Source organism: Lissotriton helveticus, chromosome 2_1, assembly GCF_964261635.1.
Source record: "Lissotriton helveticus chromosome 2_1, aLisHel1.1, whole genome shotgun sequence".
NCBI classification, from domain to species: domain Eukaryota; kingdom Metazoa; phylum Chordata; class Amphibia; order Caudata; family Salamandridae; genus Lissotriton; species Lissotriton helveticus.
In genome coordinates, this window is record NC_136059.1 from 159,882,286 (window position 1) to 159,898,628 (window position 16,343).

General features: G+C 45.6%; 1 protein-coding gene across 7 annotated transcripts in view; it reads right to left on the reverse strand.

The window, feature by feature from the left end:
• The window catches only part of UNC13B (unc-13 homolog B), a 3,555,093-nt gene that overhangs the window by 2,731,497 nt on the left and 807,253 nt on the right, over positions 1-16,343 (reverse strand). The window contains exon 1 of one of the 7 annotated variants that reach the window (XM_078674665.1): positions 1,671-1,783. The exons of the other annotated variants lie outside the window; for them this stretch is intronic. The gene's annotated coding sequence lies outside the window, so the exon portion shown is untranslated. Of the gene's footprint in view, positions 1-1,670; positions 1,784-16,343 lie in introns of those variants that run through there. 7 annotated transcript variants of the gene reach the window in all.

Consider the following 16,343-nt stretch of genomic DNA (forward strand, 5'->3'; position numbering starts at 1 on the left):
TTAAATGTGTATAGACAGTAATAGACCTGTATGTTTTAAGGATGGGAAACTAATTGCATACAAGACTGAGCATGGAGCAGGGTTCACCTAGCCCTGGCAAGGATAGAATGGAGATCGGCAGAGGACCTCCATTCCGGTTACCATTCCCCCGGAGCCCCTCACATATACTTATTGAACATTCACATACAGCATTGTGTAGGTTTCTGTATCTATTGTACTGCGTCCTGATAATGATTCTACCCATGTTTTTCTTGGTGTAATGTGGATATGCTCATTTTGTATGTCATGCATAAAACGCTAATAAAAAGTTTCGACAAATAAATAAATCTCTCGGTTTTAACACAGCCTGTCTTTAGATCTTTCATTGGCCAGTAGATAGAAACCAATTTCTTAAGAACAAGATCTGTGTAAGGTGTTATAAAAAAAATGCAGTCTTTAGCATGGCTTTCCACGATTTCTTTATTTTCTGGTGCTATAACTGTTGCTCAAAAACAATTCTAAGATTAATAAAAGCTGCTGGGGTTTGCAATTGTTTACCAGATATTTCCTCCTCATCTTCTGGTTTTGGTACTGCCTACTTGTTGAAGGAGTGTGCACCATCTCTTTCATGTCTTACACATTCATTAGAACTTGCATCCTCAGCATCAATTGTTCTTCCATTTGTGATTTTTATTGACCTTTCCCCAAACACTGAGAAATCGGAACCACCACCCCTTCCCTTCAAAAGTATAGCCTACATTGAGATTATCTTTAATCCCTCTACCATCCACTGTTAAAAGATCAAATAAAGTACACTGGTCCCACAACAATGGTTGTGGGTTTGTGCTATAAGGAGAATCATCCAAAGGGACTGTGAAAAACACACAATACTTGCTGTGCCGGTCACTTAAACAGACCAGGACAGTACGAGACGTAATCATGACAACATAACCACTGTTTTTTTAAAGTCATGGAATCATCTAAATGTGCCTTTGTCTCCAGACCAGCAACACTGGGACCCATTACTCCAGCCATTGGGAGCTATGTTAGCCTGATTATTCAAACCCATACAGTGGATCAGTCACATAATGATGGAAACTCGGGAAACAACTTGCAAATCAAGCATGAGAATCTTTTCAGCTTGTTTCCACAACAAAACCATTTTCCATCTCTAGCTTTACTACAAAACGTTAATGGGCAGGATACACAAATTCGTATTCATAATGTTACTTTCTCAGAGTCCTGCTTAACTTGTTTTACAAGAACACATCTCAGTTGGCAAAGAAACCGAATGCTCATCCACAGTTCAATTTTTAAAACGCACTATGATTGGGGCTGAGAGCGGCTGCCAGTGACAGAGGAAGATGGGACTACTTCCTCTAGTCAGGGTTAGAGTGAGTGACAACTGTGGTATATGGGGCAGCAACAGCATATGGAACCGGAGGATAGACAGCTATGCTACTGTGGACCACGGCATCACACGAGTCGAAGTTCTTTTATGTAGGCTGCTCAAGTCGCTCCTTTGCTCTTTAAACTTGTCTCTTTGTTTTCTCTTGTCTACTACATTTGTCGCCATGAAGACAAGAGAAGGGGTATATATACACACACACATACACACTTCCTGAATATACTATAATATACAATAAATCTGACAGGTCTGAAGAAAAGGAGAATATAAACAGGGGCCTTACTTAGGGTTTGATGGGATGATCTCATCCGACCTTCCTCTTCTTGGGACTCAAGACCCATGAAAATGCCATGCTTCATCCTCTGGTCTGCTCCGCATCTAGCTGTACATTTTGCAATGCCTGGGTGGATTTCGATTTAAGAGCTCTTATAGGGAGAGCCACGAAATGGAGCTCTCACCCTATATGTGCAATTATTGCAGTCAAGAGAGTAAAAGTGGAATCAAAATGGTAATAAAATTACCCAATGAAAGTCAAAAATTGTTTATGTCTGCTGCAGGAAGGTTAAAACATTTATGGGATAATGAGGGTGGAATCATTTTTTTGTTTATACTTGGGGGTCAACCAGTCAGTCACCAAACGTGAACCTCAGCCAGGGTCTGTGTCTTTCATCAGGCCCAAGATCCCTGAAAACTACTCGCTCCTCCACTATGGCTTCCTCAGCTCAACCAAACGTGCAGGGGCGGATTGGCACTGCGGGCACTCGGGCATGGGCCGGTGTCTCAGTGCACTCTGTGGGCCGGTTTTTCCCCCTTTACCAGTCCACAGAGAGCACTGACAGGGAGAGGAAAACAGCTTTGCTCGGTGTTCCGTCGTTTTAATCTCCCCATCGGGATGATCTCCCCCTTCCCATAAGGCCCGTAGGGGGAGACCAAACCGATGGGGGAGAGCATCTAGTTAGCCTATAGCTATATTTGTAAGCTCCCCTCTGAGTAGGGGGAGAGGGGATATCATCTAGTTATAACTGTGCCAGTTCAGTGATGATCAGCTGTGGCCTCTCCTTGACCCCCTGCCCTGCCAAGCAATCACACTGATTGTGGGCTGGGGAGGGGTGATTGTGTGCCAGATTCAGCCTCCCAGGGGGCCAGGTGTTGCTCAGGCCTGTGAGCCATTTTCACCTGGGGCCCAGCATCCCATAAACAGTGTTTGCTTTAACACCTCACCCACAGCCCTTCATTCAGCGCATAGTGGGGAGGAAGAATGGGTCTCACTTTGGGGGCCAGGTGATGTGGGGAACTGCACCATCTTCACATTAGCCCCCTCCCCACATGGATGGCCAAGAAGCTATGTTTTTGCTTTAGCCCCTCTTCTGCCACCCATTGCCCTGAAAATTGCAAAAAACACAGTTGATGGACAGAATGTAGAACAATGTCATACATTCACCCCAGTACAAGGATCTGGGCCTAAATCCATCGTTTTTTTGCACTCCACACCACCCTGGGTTAGACACTGTCTATATGCAAATCAGCTCTGACCCTGTGCCTCATGGGATCAGTCCAGTCCGAACTACCAAGCCATGTCTTTCCCAGACCGGAATCAAGCATCCAAGGACCGGTTTCTGGCTATCAGCCTTCATTCAGCCTGGATAGCTTGACTCCAGTGGTGTGGAGAGCCTGAGACTCACGTCTGAGCATCCCCAGCCCACTCGGGGTGAAAATTGCAAAAAACACAGTTGATGGACAGAATGTAGAACAATGTCATACATTCACCCCAGTACAAGGATCTGGGCCTAAATCCATCGTTTTTTTGCACTCCACACCACCCTGGGTTAGACACTGGCTATATGCAAATCAGCTCTGACCCTGTGCCTCATGGGAACAGTCCAGTCCGAACTACCAAGCCATGTCTTTCCCAGACCGGAATCAAGCATCCAAGGACCGGTTTCTGGCTATCAGCCTTCATTCAGCCTGGATAGCTTGACTCCAGTGGTGTGGAGAGCCCGGGACTCACGTCTGAGCATCCCCAGCCCACTCGGGGTGAAAATTGCAAAAAACACAGTTGATGGACAGAATGTAGAACAATGTCATACATTCACCCCAGTACAAGGATCTTGGCCTAAATCCATCGTTTTTTGCACTCCACACCACCCTGGGTTAGACACTGGCTATATGCAAATCAGCTCTGACCCTGTGCCTCATGGGAACAGTCCAGTCCGAACTACCAAGCCATGTCTTTCCCAGACCGGAATCAAGCATCCAAGGACCGGTTTCTGGCTATCAGCCTTCATTCAGCCTGGATAGCTTGACTCCAGTGGTGTGGAGAGCCTGGGACTCACGTCTGAGCATCCCCAGCCCACTCGGGGTGAAAATTGCAAAAAACACAGTTGATGGACAGAATGTACTGGGGATGCTCAGACGTGAGTCCCAGGCTCTCCACACCACTGGAGTCAAGCTTGGTAGTTCGGACTGGACTGTTCCCATGAGGCACAGGGTGAGAGCTGATTTGCATATAGCCAGTGTCTAACCCAGGGTGGTGTGGAGTGCAAAAAAACGATGGATTTAGGCCCAGATCCTTGTACTGGGGTGAATGTATGACATTGTTCTACATTCTGTCCATCAACTGTGTTTTTTGCAATTTTCACCCATTGCCCTGAGGCAGTGAAGGGCTGGGGAGGGCTGAGTAATTTACAAATAGCTGGGGCCTTGCTGTTTTCAGGTGCTTCTGCGCTGGAGGGCTAGGGAATAACATTTTAATAGAAAGGGGCTTTGCTGTTTTCAGATGCTCCTGCGAGGGAATAATTTTTTAAGAGAAAGGGGCCTTGCTGTTTTCACGTGCTCCTGTGCTGGACGGCTGGGGAATAATTTTTTAAGAGAAAGGGGCCTCGCTGTTTTCAGTCGCTTCTGCGCTGGAGGGCTGGGGAATAACATTTTAATAGAAAGGGGCTTTGCTGTTTTCAGGTGCTCCTGTGCTGGAGGGCTGGGGAATAATTTTTTAAGAGAAAGGGGCCTTGCTGTTTTCAGGTGCTCCTGTGCTGGACGGCTGGGGAATAATTTTTTAAGAGAAAGGGCCCTCGCTGTTTTCAGTCGCTTCTACGCTGGAGGGCTGGGGAATAACATTTTAATAGAAAGGTCACTCGCTGTTTTCAGGTGCTCCTGTGCTGGAGGGCTGGGGAATAATTTTTTAAGAGAATGGGGCCTTGCTGTTTTCTGGTGCTCCTGTGCTGGACGGCTGGGGAATAATTTTTTAATAGAAAGGGGCCTCGCTGTTTTCAGTCGCTTCTGCTCTGGGGAATAACATTTTAATCGAAAAAGGCTTTGCTGTTTTCAGATGCTCCTGCGAGGGCTGGGAATATTTTTTTTAAGAGAAAGGGGCCTTGCTGTTTTCAGGTGCTCATGTGCTGGAGGGGCTGGGGAATAGTTTTTTAAGTAAGAGAAAGGGGCCACGCTGTTTTCAGGTGCTTCTGCGCGGGAGGGCTGGGGAATAACATTTTTTATAGAAAGGGGCCTTGCTGTTTTCAGATGCTCATGTGCTGGAGGGCTGGGGAATAATTTTTTAAGAGAAAGGGGCCTCGCTGTTTTCAGGTGCTCCTGCGCTGGAGGGCTGGGAAATCATTTTCTAAGAGAAAGGGGCCTCACTGTTTTCAAATGTTCCTGCACTGGAGGGCTGGGAATAATTTGGTAATAGAAAGGGGCCTGTCTGATTTTCAGGTGCTTAGCTTGTAGGACATTGTCACCTTGGCCCTGTGTCCTTCCCAAGAACAATATCCTCCCACTTACATTCCTTGTGTGTTTCATGAAAGGGCATGGCCGCGAATGTGGGCCATGCACGTAAATGTGGGCCACGCCCCGTAAATGTGGGCCACGCCCCGCAAATGTTGACCGCGCCCGGCAAATGTTGACCGCGCCCCGCAAATGTTGACCGCGCCCCGCAAATGTGGGCCACTTTTTTTGTCAGTTCCCGGGCCAAATTGTGATCCCAATCCTACCCTGCAAACGTGTAGTAGTTAGTATGCACGCAGAAAAAGAAAAACCTGTCTCTCTACTAGACCAGATTCTTGTGTCAGCAATCAGGATAATGCTTCATAGCAGAACAACATTAGAGATATATTTTATACATTTTACCGAGGTCTCCCTTCCTATAGACAAGGCTGGACTTCTCAGTTGTTCTGTGGTTATGAAGCCTCATTTACCTGCAATAACCCAATGCAGTCTGGAATAACAGAGTACACATTTGAGGTGGTACAAAAATATATTCAGGAAATTGCTTTAGAACTTGTAACAATGTGGGAAAGATATATTTGTAATTACTTAAAAGGCTACTTTGAACCATGTAGTCGGTGTGTGGGTGCCGTGGCCAAAAATCCATGTACTGCAGCAAAATATGTGGCGAAAGAATTTGTAAACCGTGGACATCTGAATGAACATTGTCATGGTGTGTTGAAATCAAGCATCTCACGCCTTTGGAAGAAAGAAGAAAAGACTAGCGGTCCATGAAACCTGAACTACTAGGAAATCTTGCTGCTGAAAAGGAGATAAGGAGACAACACGAAGAAAGAGTACTGCTGGCATAAATGAACGGCAAACAGTCACATGCTGGCTTTAGTTGCCTTTGTGTATTCTTAAAAAACATTCCCATCGCAGCTCGTAAGTACCTAGTTAGGATTCAACAAACTGCAAGTTGTGCGGCGTTAGGATACAGCCATTTTTGGAAACTATGGAAAGTCAAATCGTGTGAGCCATTAGTAAGTATTAGCCGCTCTCGGCTGAAGGCGCTAATCCTGCGAGGGTTAAAGCTGCGGCTCCTGATTCGTGCGTGGAAACCGCCTGAGGGGGACACCGTCCTGACACCCAGCGCCGAGCACCGGAAACAGAATTGCAAGCTCGCCACGCAGCGCTTGCCGCCCTGACAGCCGCACAATGGCCCAATCCGCAGGAGGCACCGCGCGCCTCTAAATTTAGGCCAAGTTTGGAGAGCGCGTCCCGATAAGAGGCTTCTCCCTGCCTGCAAGAGATTTACATATAATTATCTGCACACGACGAATGTCAGAAATGCTCTGTGTGTGGGAGGGACGCCGCTGCCCTAGTTTATCCTGAATCCCTCTCCCCTCACATCACGAGAAGAAGCTTCTCCGAAGCTGCCCTCGGCGCCCACACAGAGCGGAAGTGAGGAGATACCAGCACCTTCCACGTCATTTCCGTAAGTGCGTATCTGCACTCTGCTCGCGCCAAGAGAGAGCGCGTGCTCCACAGAAGGGGCCTCTGCCGTAGTATAGTGTCAAGAGATTAAAATGCAATACAACTAAAACTAGCTCACTGGAAGCGCTGGGCTGAGGAATCACACATCTCTAAGAGAGAAACACCGCAATTATTCCTAGAAACCAACCCAGTGGCAGTCCACAAATGACACCTAACCAGTGGTCGAAGTGGGGAAAAAAAAGTAGGGGAACTGTGGGCGGAGTATCAGGAGGCTTTCACTGTCTTTATGAAAAATTGTTCAGCCGGCTGGACGCTACGGCCAGGCTGTGACCTAGGCTATCATGTGCCATAGCCAGCCTGAGGCTTGCCCTCCCCCTAACAGTCGCAGTACGATCAGATTAGAAAGGCACTAGGTTAGTACCTTTCCATTTTCTGGTGCTTTGCAGCAGTTGAAAGTGTTTTTCGTTGCTCATATAGGTGTAATTTATGATATTTATGTTTCACTCATCTTCCTTCATTGCTTGATATTGCTCGCGAGAAAGTGTCGCTTATAGTCACTGAAATGTCACTCCTAATTCCACTAACATTATTAAAATGTCACACATAGCAATATGAAACCTTGGCAGCTATGGAGCACTGTTGATTAAATCATTCTGTGCCCCTCGGTCAATGCAAAATTATAGTCCGACATTTTTTTTATGTGCTTCCAACAACATGTCATGAAGCCAGCTTTAGTTGTCTCCTGGTTTCATGTTGTTGTATCTAGAAATAGCACTCAAAAATGAATATATACACCTAAAACAACCCAGACATGTTGGTTTTGCAGATTCTTTTAGCAATATCAGATGAATGAGAAACAATTATTATATCAGTAGTTTGTGAAATGACTACTCAAGTTAGTTCGCAATGAGATTTGCAAATGTATCAATTCTGACATTATGAGACTCAAAGAGTGGTAGAGTTAAAAATAGGTAGTGGACCTTGATTATCTCAATCAGTTATTTTCTCCCCTTCAGACTAATATTCTCTGCAATTACTATTAGACAACTTCATCCTTTGTCTCTCCACAAGCACTGAAGGTGTCTAGAAATACCACCCAACAGAGACTGCATCAGGAAGTTTGCAAATGTTTTACACATAATTATAGCTCTGCCATATTTGCCACATATTACATCATACGTTGCATGATCTGATGGTTCTAAGTAAAAAATTGTTTGTAGCTCAAACGGATCAAAACACGTGACTTGTGTTGCTGTCAAGTAGAAGGCCCTTTACAAAGGTTGACTGGTCACCGTTGTCACTGCTGCACTTGTATGTTAAACTGGTATTAATGAGGCAAAAGTTTTGCAGAGACTGTTAGTATGTGTAAAAAAAGTCAAAATAATAAAGAATCCAAAAATGTACCACACATTACGCTGCAGCCTTTCTTTGCTGCATAATTAAGTCAACACTGCAACATAATTTTGTACTCTATTGCTGCATAATTGCAGTGGCCCCGAAGCAGGCAGCACATGTTAAAAGTGCCTGTGCAAGAAGCAGAGAGACCGTGAAGTTGGCAAATTTAGAGGCATATATACGGGAACAGTGGCGCAGGGCAGAGCAGCACGTTTTTTTGCTGTGCTGCCCTACGTCACAGGGAAAGGGCAGGATTGCACCGTATTTATCCAATACGGTCCCTTTCTGTCTTTTCCCCCTGCACTGGCACTGTTTCGTCAGCCTAGCGCCAGTGCAGGCACCCTGTTGCATGCAGGATTGCTTTTGTGCAGAAAGGGGCACCTTCCTGAACAAAAACAACGCTGAGAGGCTGTGCTGCATATATAGAAAGAGAAAAAACAGGGAGAAATAAAGATATTTCTCCTGGTTGTGCCTCCCTTGGGGAGGCGTAAGATTTCCATACATTCCCAGGGTTACAAGTCCTTGTAAATCTAAGAATGCATCAAAAACCATGGAAGGTGCATGGGAACACCCACCACAAAGTGTGCCTTGTGCAGAGGAAGGCAAAGCGGCGATTTGTGCTGTGTCGCATTACTCCATATTTATGAAACTATTCAAAGCTATGCAAAGTGGCTATGAGTCGCTTCATAAATATGACTTGGAGATTTGCGTTGTGCATTTATCACGTTCCGTGTTGCAAACATGATGCAAGGTTCTCGTAAATAGGTCCCTTAGTTTGGTGTGCGTGCAAATCCTGCATTGTCGATCCCTGGTGAGTTGCACTACTACTGCTGGAACAAAGCCAATGGAGGTACCAATGGGTGAGGCGGACTGGCCTCAAGGGTCCTGTGACCTCAGTGACAAAGCCTCTGCTTATCTAGGGTGTGCTGCTTCGCAGGCCTGCCTGCAAAAGTGGAGGTGAACTTCAGCATGGATTTTGGTGGACAGGGCTTCACAGTTAACCCGCCCTGACCACCGGTAGGGTCCACCTGCTAGTGCGAAGAGACCAGGCCTTCTATGGTCTAGTAGGGGAATGTGCTCCCTCAGGAGACTGGTCAGGTCATGAAGCCTGATCCTGGTTTCCCACTTTCAAATTTGGTAGCTCTGGCCATAGTGCTACATCTCCCCCCGCCCAGTCCCCCCGAATGCCTTTTGCCCCACTGAGATAAACTTGCACTGCCTTCAGCTACAACCCAATTGTGCCCAGTTATAAACACTTGGATGTGACTTAATTTTTGAGAGTGAGAAGTGAGACATTCTGCTGGACAGTCCTGCTGGTTTTGTTACTGAGGGCCGGTTTTTCAGCCCCCAGTAACAAAACCAGTCTCTCAACCCTCCAGCCTTCTGCCTCCCACCCGATGCCCATTATGCCAGTCCTGCCTTGGTGCCTGGGCCTATTTGTTTTCACAGTCCCACCTTGGATGGGGTACACAAGTGGCTTTGGTGGTCGGGTGTCACAGAACTAGACACCTAGGGCAGCTTTTTATTTCATATCCTTAAAAAAGGTAAATAGTATTTTTTAGAAGACCGCATCCCTGAACACAGACATGGCAGCATTACCCATTTTATAAAATAAAATAAGGAAAACAGCTGATAAGACATTAAATGTTTTCTACAGTTATTTTTAGGTTTTGCTTAGGCATCGCTTGCGCTGTCTCTCCGAGACATGCTGTATTGAGGTATAGATTTGAAGCTGCATCCACCCCCCACCCCCACCCCAATTTTGTATTGGCTTTTGTGACTGTCCTTTGTAAATGTTGGGCTTTGGTTTGTTAATAGGCTTATTAGTCCCTCCCTGTCTCCTGTTGTTACCTCCCATCAGGACTGCCCCTCTTACATGTGTCCCTGCTCCCTACCTTTCATTAAGAGGTTGGATGCACTACTTACTTAATTCCAGTCTTGCTGAAGCAGGCACGTCAGAGCGCATAGAAACTGCACCCTTCCTGTTTGTATTTGCAGCAGCTCGCCATGTGCACTTTCGCTTTAATAATGCCTGCTGATTACTTTAAATACACTTGTGGGATGCCAGCTTTGAAGCCAGTCGTTGTTTTGCGCTCCCCCAGCCGGCTTTAGCAATGCTGGCCGCGTGTTTATTTTTGTATTGCGCTTTCACTTTATTTAGTTTTAAAGCTAAGGATAGTTATTTGCGTAGCTGCCAGTAGTAAAAAAAATTGTTTTGAAGCGTTGCAGCATTGCACATCCATGTATACTAATAATGATAATGCCCTTACTGTTATATACTATATATAGATACTTACATTTTAGGACTAGGCTAGTGGTGGGAGGTTGAAGGTCGAGTATGGCCTCGCTTGAATGAGGTGAGTTATTATTATCATTATTATTACATTTGTTGAGCGCTACTGTTACCCGTAGGTGTCCTGGTGCTATGTGAAATCTTACTTGAGGATCGAACCAGTGTCATGCTAATCAGTAAACAGACAGGTTTTTAAAGCTATTTGAAAGGCCATAAGGCTCGACATACCTCTAAGATATAGGGGAACCTTGTTCCAAGTTATTTATTTATTGAATTACGTAAGGAAGAGTGTGCCCCTGATGTGATTTGGAAGACATTTATTTCCATGGAAGAGTTCAGAGTAGTCAAAAGAGTTAGAACTTTGAGGGAGCACATTGGAGGGCAAGACAGAGCTTCTCGCAATGAGAGGATGATGATTAGCTGATCTCATGGAACGAATAGGGGGTTCAAAGCCACTACCCGTTGGGGGAGGTAGAAGGGAATGACTGAGTTGCTTTGTAGGCCAGGCTTGAAAGACACTTGTAATTCACACTATGTGTGGCTGATGGCTCACTACTTTGTGTGGGTTTCCTGGGGCAGGAGGGGTATGGAATGCCAGAGTGTTCACCACGGTAAACAAATACATTATTATTTCATACAGTAGTTTTGTGAATCGTCAGAACTTGTTTAAAAACAACCTTTGTAAACCTTTAAATTGTTAGTTTGTGGTCAGGTGTCTGACTGTGGTGAATATTCTACTTGAACAATTATAAATGGCTATACTTGAACTGGTATGAAGTGGTTGCAACTGGATCCATTTGCATCCTATCAGTTGTTTATTGTGTATTATTGCACATATGATAAATACAGAATGTATAAAATAAAGAATGTATGTAATTAAGAAGGGGATTTGCACCGGTTAAATACTAGTTTAAATCAATATACACTAATAGATGCCAATTCTAAGACGTAGCTGCAGTGAACTTAGATGTTCTCCATTTTGTTTCCAGCCTATGCCAAAATCCAGCTAGACAACATTCATTACTCTTGGGTTTTTGTTTTTGTCACCTTTTAAACCTTTTTCTTTGCTGTTAATGACTGCATTGCCTAATGCTTCTAACCGGGTCCAGTGAAACTATGTGTAATTAATAGAAGTGCAGTTCAGTTCAATAACCGCTGATCACGTGTCAGGGCAGATTTTGTACATTGCTTCATGAATATGTTTATAAAAGTCGGTGCTGTTGGACAGACATCATAATAAATTGTATGGAAACCCCTCTGTGTTCTCTGTACATTGTAAGTTCTTGCTTTGCTGTTTTTACGTGTATACTGTGATTTTGTTTGTATGTGCTTTTTTAACTGCAAATTTACTAAACAGCGCTCAGTATACAAGATTGTCAAAGTTTGCTTTTCACAAACATGGACAAGCATTTACAGTGGAATATGTCTCGCATTTGCGAGACTTTGAGCTATTGGCATTGTAAATGACAAACTTTTTATCTGTGTTGGTTTTGAAAAACAGATAAATAAAAGGCATTGTCATTAACAATACCATTACCGTAACATTTCGCAAATACGAGACCAATTGCATTGTAAATACTTATTTTTATAAGCGCCAAGGTTTGCGCACAGTCTGCCAGGAATTCTTTGTGGTGTCGTCAGACTGAGTGAGCCCCAAAAGAAAGGGCAGTTGAGGTCAAGGGTGGTGTCGTAAATGCATCCTGATGTGACCATTGTATTGGTGACAGTGGGGGCAGGCAGCGGGCCGCCTCACTAAATGAGGTGTAAATCACTGCTGCAGCCGGGCCATCAAAGGAAGCCGTTTTCACTGCTGATTGATTGCTCCTACAGTGAACACTTCTACAGTATTGTCGGGCATGCTCCTGGGCCCAGATACAGACGGGAAGGGGGAGAAAGTCGTGGCGACTTCAGAGACTTTCCCCAATCTGCATCACACAGGGCTGGACAATCACGCAGTACTTTATACATTCGTACCATTCCTGCCATCCTGGGACGCATTTTTAAAATATAGAAGTAGGGGAATGGACTATGTTAAAATTTTAAAAGTAAGGGCCCGCCATGCCCTTCTGTCCCCGTGCACCTAACCGACTTTAGCTAAAACAGCTGACGACTCCCATCCACCCATAGGTGCCCAGAAACTGATCCAGGAAGGAGGAAGTGAGTCCATGTTTTCAGGTTGCAGGCAGAGATAAGTAAGGCTATGGGCACCACGCACTCCTGCAAGCCTGTCTATTGTGTTCAAGGTAGTGTGTTGAAAGAAGAGTGCTGTAAAACACCACAACATGCTGAACTGAAAGCCAATGCAACCATTGGTGGACATAGTAACACATTGTGGCCATTGTGAAGTGGAACGCAGGATCCCTCTGGCAACATTTATTTATTCAGTGTTTTGTGTAGCGAGAACAAGACCTAGAGTTGGGTATTAGAGCGCTTCACATTTCTATAAAATTGTAATTTAAAACAGTAAAATTGAGACCTATAAACAGCTGCAAGGCATCTCAATGAATTCTAAACGAGGAAACATTTGTACATTTAATAATACAGTTAGAAAGAAAATAGGTTACTAACTTATAATACACTCGTACTTGTCCTGAGTATTCACAATGGTGACATTTGATGTAGCTGTCCTCAAAAGTAATGTAGAGCTCCATCCAGGAATCTGATAACGGATGAACGCCTCCTCAGGATAGAGTAGGTCGAGTGATTGTCTGTTGGAACTTGTAGAACAATGGTATGAACGGGCTGCTGAGGATTAAGGGAGGAATTTGCTCATTAGAAAGGACTTGTCTTCCTTTTTAGGTCTCGTCCTACGCAACGCACATGCGTTGCATAGGAGGGGACCTAATGCCATTGGCGGAGCTTTTTCAGCAAAGAAGTGCACGCTTGCACATCTTGGCGATTTCCTTTCGGGAGCGCGTGGCGCCATATGGTCGCATGCTCCCGAAAGGAATTCGCCCATGCCCCCTCCCCCTACTGCCGCGCGGCCAATGCTTGTTGTTCTCCTTACTTTTGCCTTTTGAATTGATCAACATCTTATTTGGTCTTTCCAGGCCCCGCACAAACGCTGTAAGCACTATATAAAGTAGTATAGAAGTGCTTGGAGACTTTGTGACATCAGCACTTAGAAGTCAAGTAGTACACTGCTCTGCTGATAGGGTTATTTAGCATTTAGTATGGCACACATCATCTGGCGTCACAATCACAAACAAGATGGTATAGAATTTGCTAGGTGGGCGTGTTGAAGCCTCATGATATCCACCTTGCGGAGTCCTACAACATGAGCCCTTGAAGGTATTGTAGCACATGTGCTTTGGAATCTGCGAACATGCTTACATTGGAGTCACGCTACATAGATGTTTTAACATCTTGTGACATAAGTGCTAAACAAACGAACAGAAGATTGCATTTGATTGACTTTCAACTACTCTGTTTATCCGGAAAAACTACGGAGCGTCTCGCTTCTCCTTATTTTAAGGATTCTCTGTTGAAGTCCAGAGTGACCAGCAGGTCACAGGGGTCAAACCACCGCCAACTCCTCATTTCATCTTTCCGAGTTCGATGCAGAGTGGCATTCGCTTTGGTGATAGTAACAGCCGCTACTTACGATGTTAAGAAACACAAACCCATTGTATTGTGCAGAGTATAAAAACATGTTTGCAGTATTTTTAACGAGAGTGGTAGGTGAAAATGGCGAGAGCAGATATGGAGGGCGTAGGGGCAAAGTCAGAATAAAGACGGGGAGTGGCGCTAGGAGGCAAGAACCTCATGTGCTGGAACGCATGAGCCAACGTCAGAGGTCTGTCTCTGACTCTTTTCCTCTCTGGCTGGGCCTTTTCCGGGTTTTAATCCCACTAATGCACTGTGCGCTGAGCTGGGAGTGAAAGTGCAGCCCATGGGGTGCCTGGCACCCAGCCACCCATCACATCTGTCGGCTTCCAGAGGGTCGGGGCGGGTCACCGCCCATCTGGGAGCCTCCTTGAACAGCCAAAGACGGCCTGATGGATGGGTCAAGGGCGGGAGGGGCCCACAGAGCTCGGCAGCATCAGCATTCTTGTACTTGTCAGATTAATAGACTATCACTTTGACCAATAAATGTCTGAGGAACTGGGGGAGTTTAAACAACGGTCTTGTTAATCTGTTCTTTAAGACTTCGTTTCAGATGGGACCTTCTTTTCTATTCTGTTAGCTCCTGGAGAATGTTGGTAGCCTTGGGTGTTTAGAAATTATTCTGTCTTTAGTTTCTCTTTGGTGGAAGAGGAATGCCTTCCTGAACTACTGAGCATCCATCTGCCCGTTCCCTTTGGGTATCGCCTTGTAGCGGGAACTTGCTCAGATGCGCAGACACATCAGATATGCGAACCTAGAACTAAGTCGTTGGAGCTCCAAGCCAGGATCGTGCTACGGGGACATCAGTTTCAGACTGTGGTGATACGATGATCCCATAAATTGGTGGCTACAGAATCACAGTTGGAGTTGAGCCATGAGGAGTGAAATCTGACAGTCAACATATACATTTACTTTTTAAAAACTTTGACTCAAAGGAATTGCAAATAACCACAAATGTCATAGTAATCTGTTCTGGGTTACTTTATTGGTCACAAACAATCTGTATTTCAAAATATCTTACTGCCTAAAGCAGTTTTTGCACAGGTCTCTCCGTACCCAGCAACTCCCAGGTTATAGTTTCAGTAAGATATCTCTGGTAGTTAATGCACTTGCTTCAGAAATCTGTGTCCAGTCTAGGCACAGGTTTGGCTCATCATAAAATATCCTATTTATGATGTGTCTGCTGCATTGTGTATCATGTATGTCACGGATTAGTACTTTTTGTAGATGGCAATCTTACCCACCTTGTCCATGCATGTGGGCCTCTTGTACCCTGCCTGTTCCTTCGACCCTATTTAAGCGCATAAATGCTCTCCAGATGTGTTAACGGGCAATGGAACCTAGACATGTTTCGTATTCCTAATGAGAGCAAGCGTATCACTTTCCTGCAACACTTTGGGAGTGTCCAAGTGTACATATATTACTTTGTCTCGAGAAGCTTATGTGCTCGTTTTATACACAGCTCTGGCGCACCATGTGTATGCGCAGTTGGAAGGCAGTGACACCGCCCATCTGCTAAATGACCTTGCTTGTTAATAGCAGCTTCGCACGACAGGAAGGTTCACCAGCTTAACGTGGTATTCTTCACTGAACGCTGCCTTGGATCGGTCTGGTTTCCACTGAAACTGTCCTGGCAGCGAGTGGTACGAGAGAAGCGTTATTCATCACACTAAACGAGATGGCACAGACTGGTAAATGACTCTGGCCCCTGACACTTCTACTTTCACAACCACAAGCACACACACAACCACACACACACACAACCACGATCGCAACACACACAACAACACACACACAACCAGACACACAACCACACTACCACAACCACACACACAAACGACCCCACACAACCACACACACAACCACACCATCAGTGCACACTTTCACTAGGCACAGACACCATCAGTCGTCAGTGCACGCTTTCACCGGCAGAAACACCACCAGCCGTCAGTGCACGCTTCCGCCAGGCACACACCACCAGACGTCAGTGCACGCTTTCAACGGGCACAAACACTGCCAGCCGTTAGTGCGCGCTTTCACCGGGCACAAACACCACCAGCCGTCAGTGCGCGCTTTCACCGGGCACAAACACCACCAGCCACACACCACCAGACACCTGTGCATGCTTTCACCAGGCACACACACACCACCAGACGTCTGTGCACGCTTTCACCAGGCACACACACACCACCAGCCGTCCGTGCACACTTTCACCAGGCACATACACACCACCAGCCGTCAGTGCACGCTTTCACCAGGCACACACACACCACCAGTGCACATTTTCACCAGGAACACCCCACCAACCGGCAGTGCACACTTCCACCAGGCACACACACCACCAGTACACAATTTCTACAGGCACACACATCACCAGCCATCAGTGCACACATCAATTGTTAACACATCCACAATTAACTATTGTAGCAATCACAGTATGGCGCACTTTACTTTTAAACATATTCATCT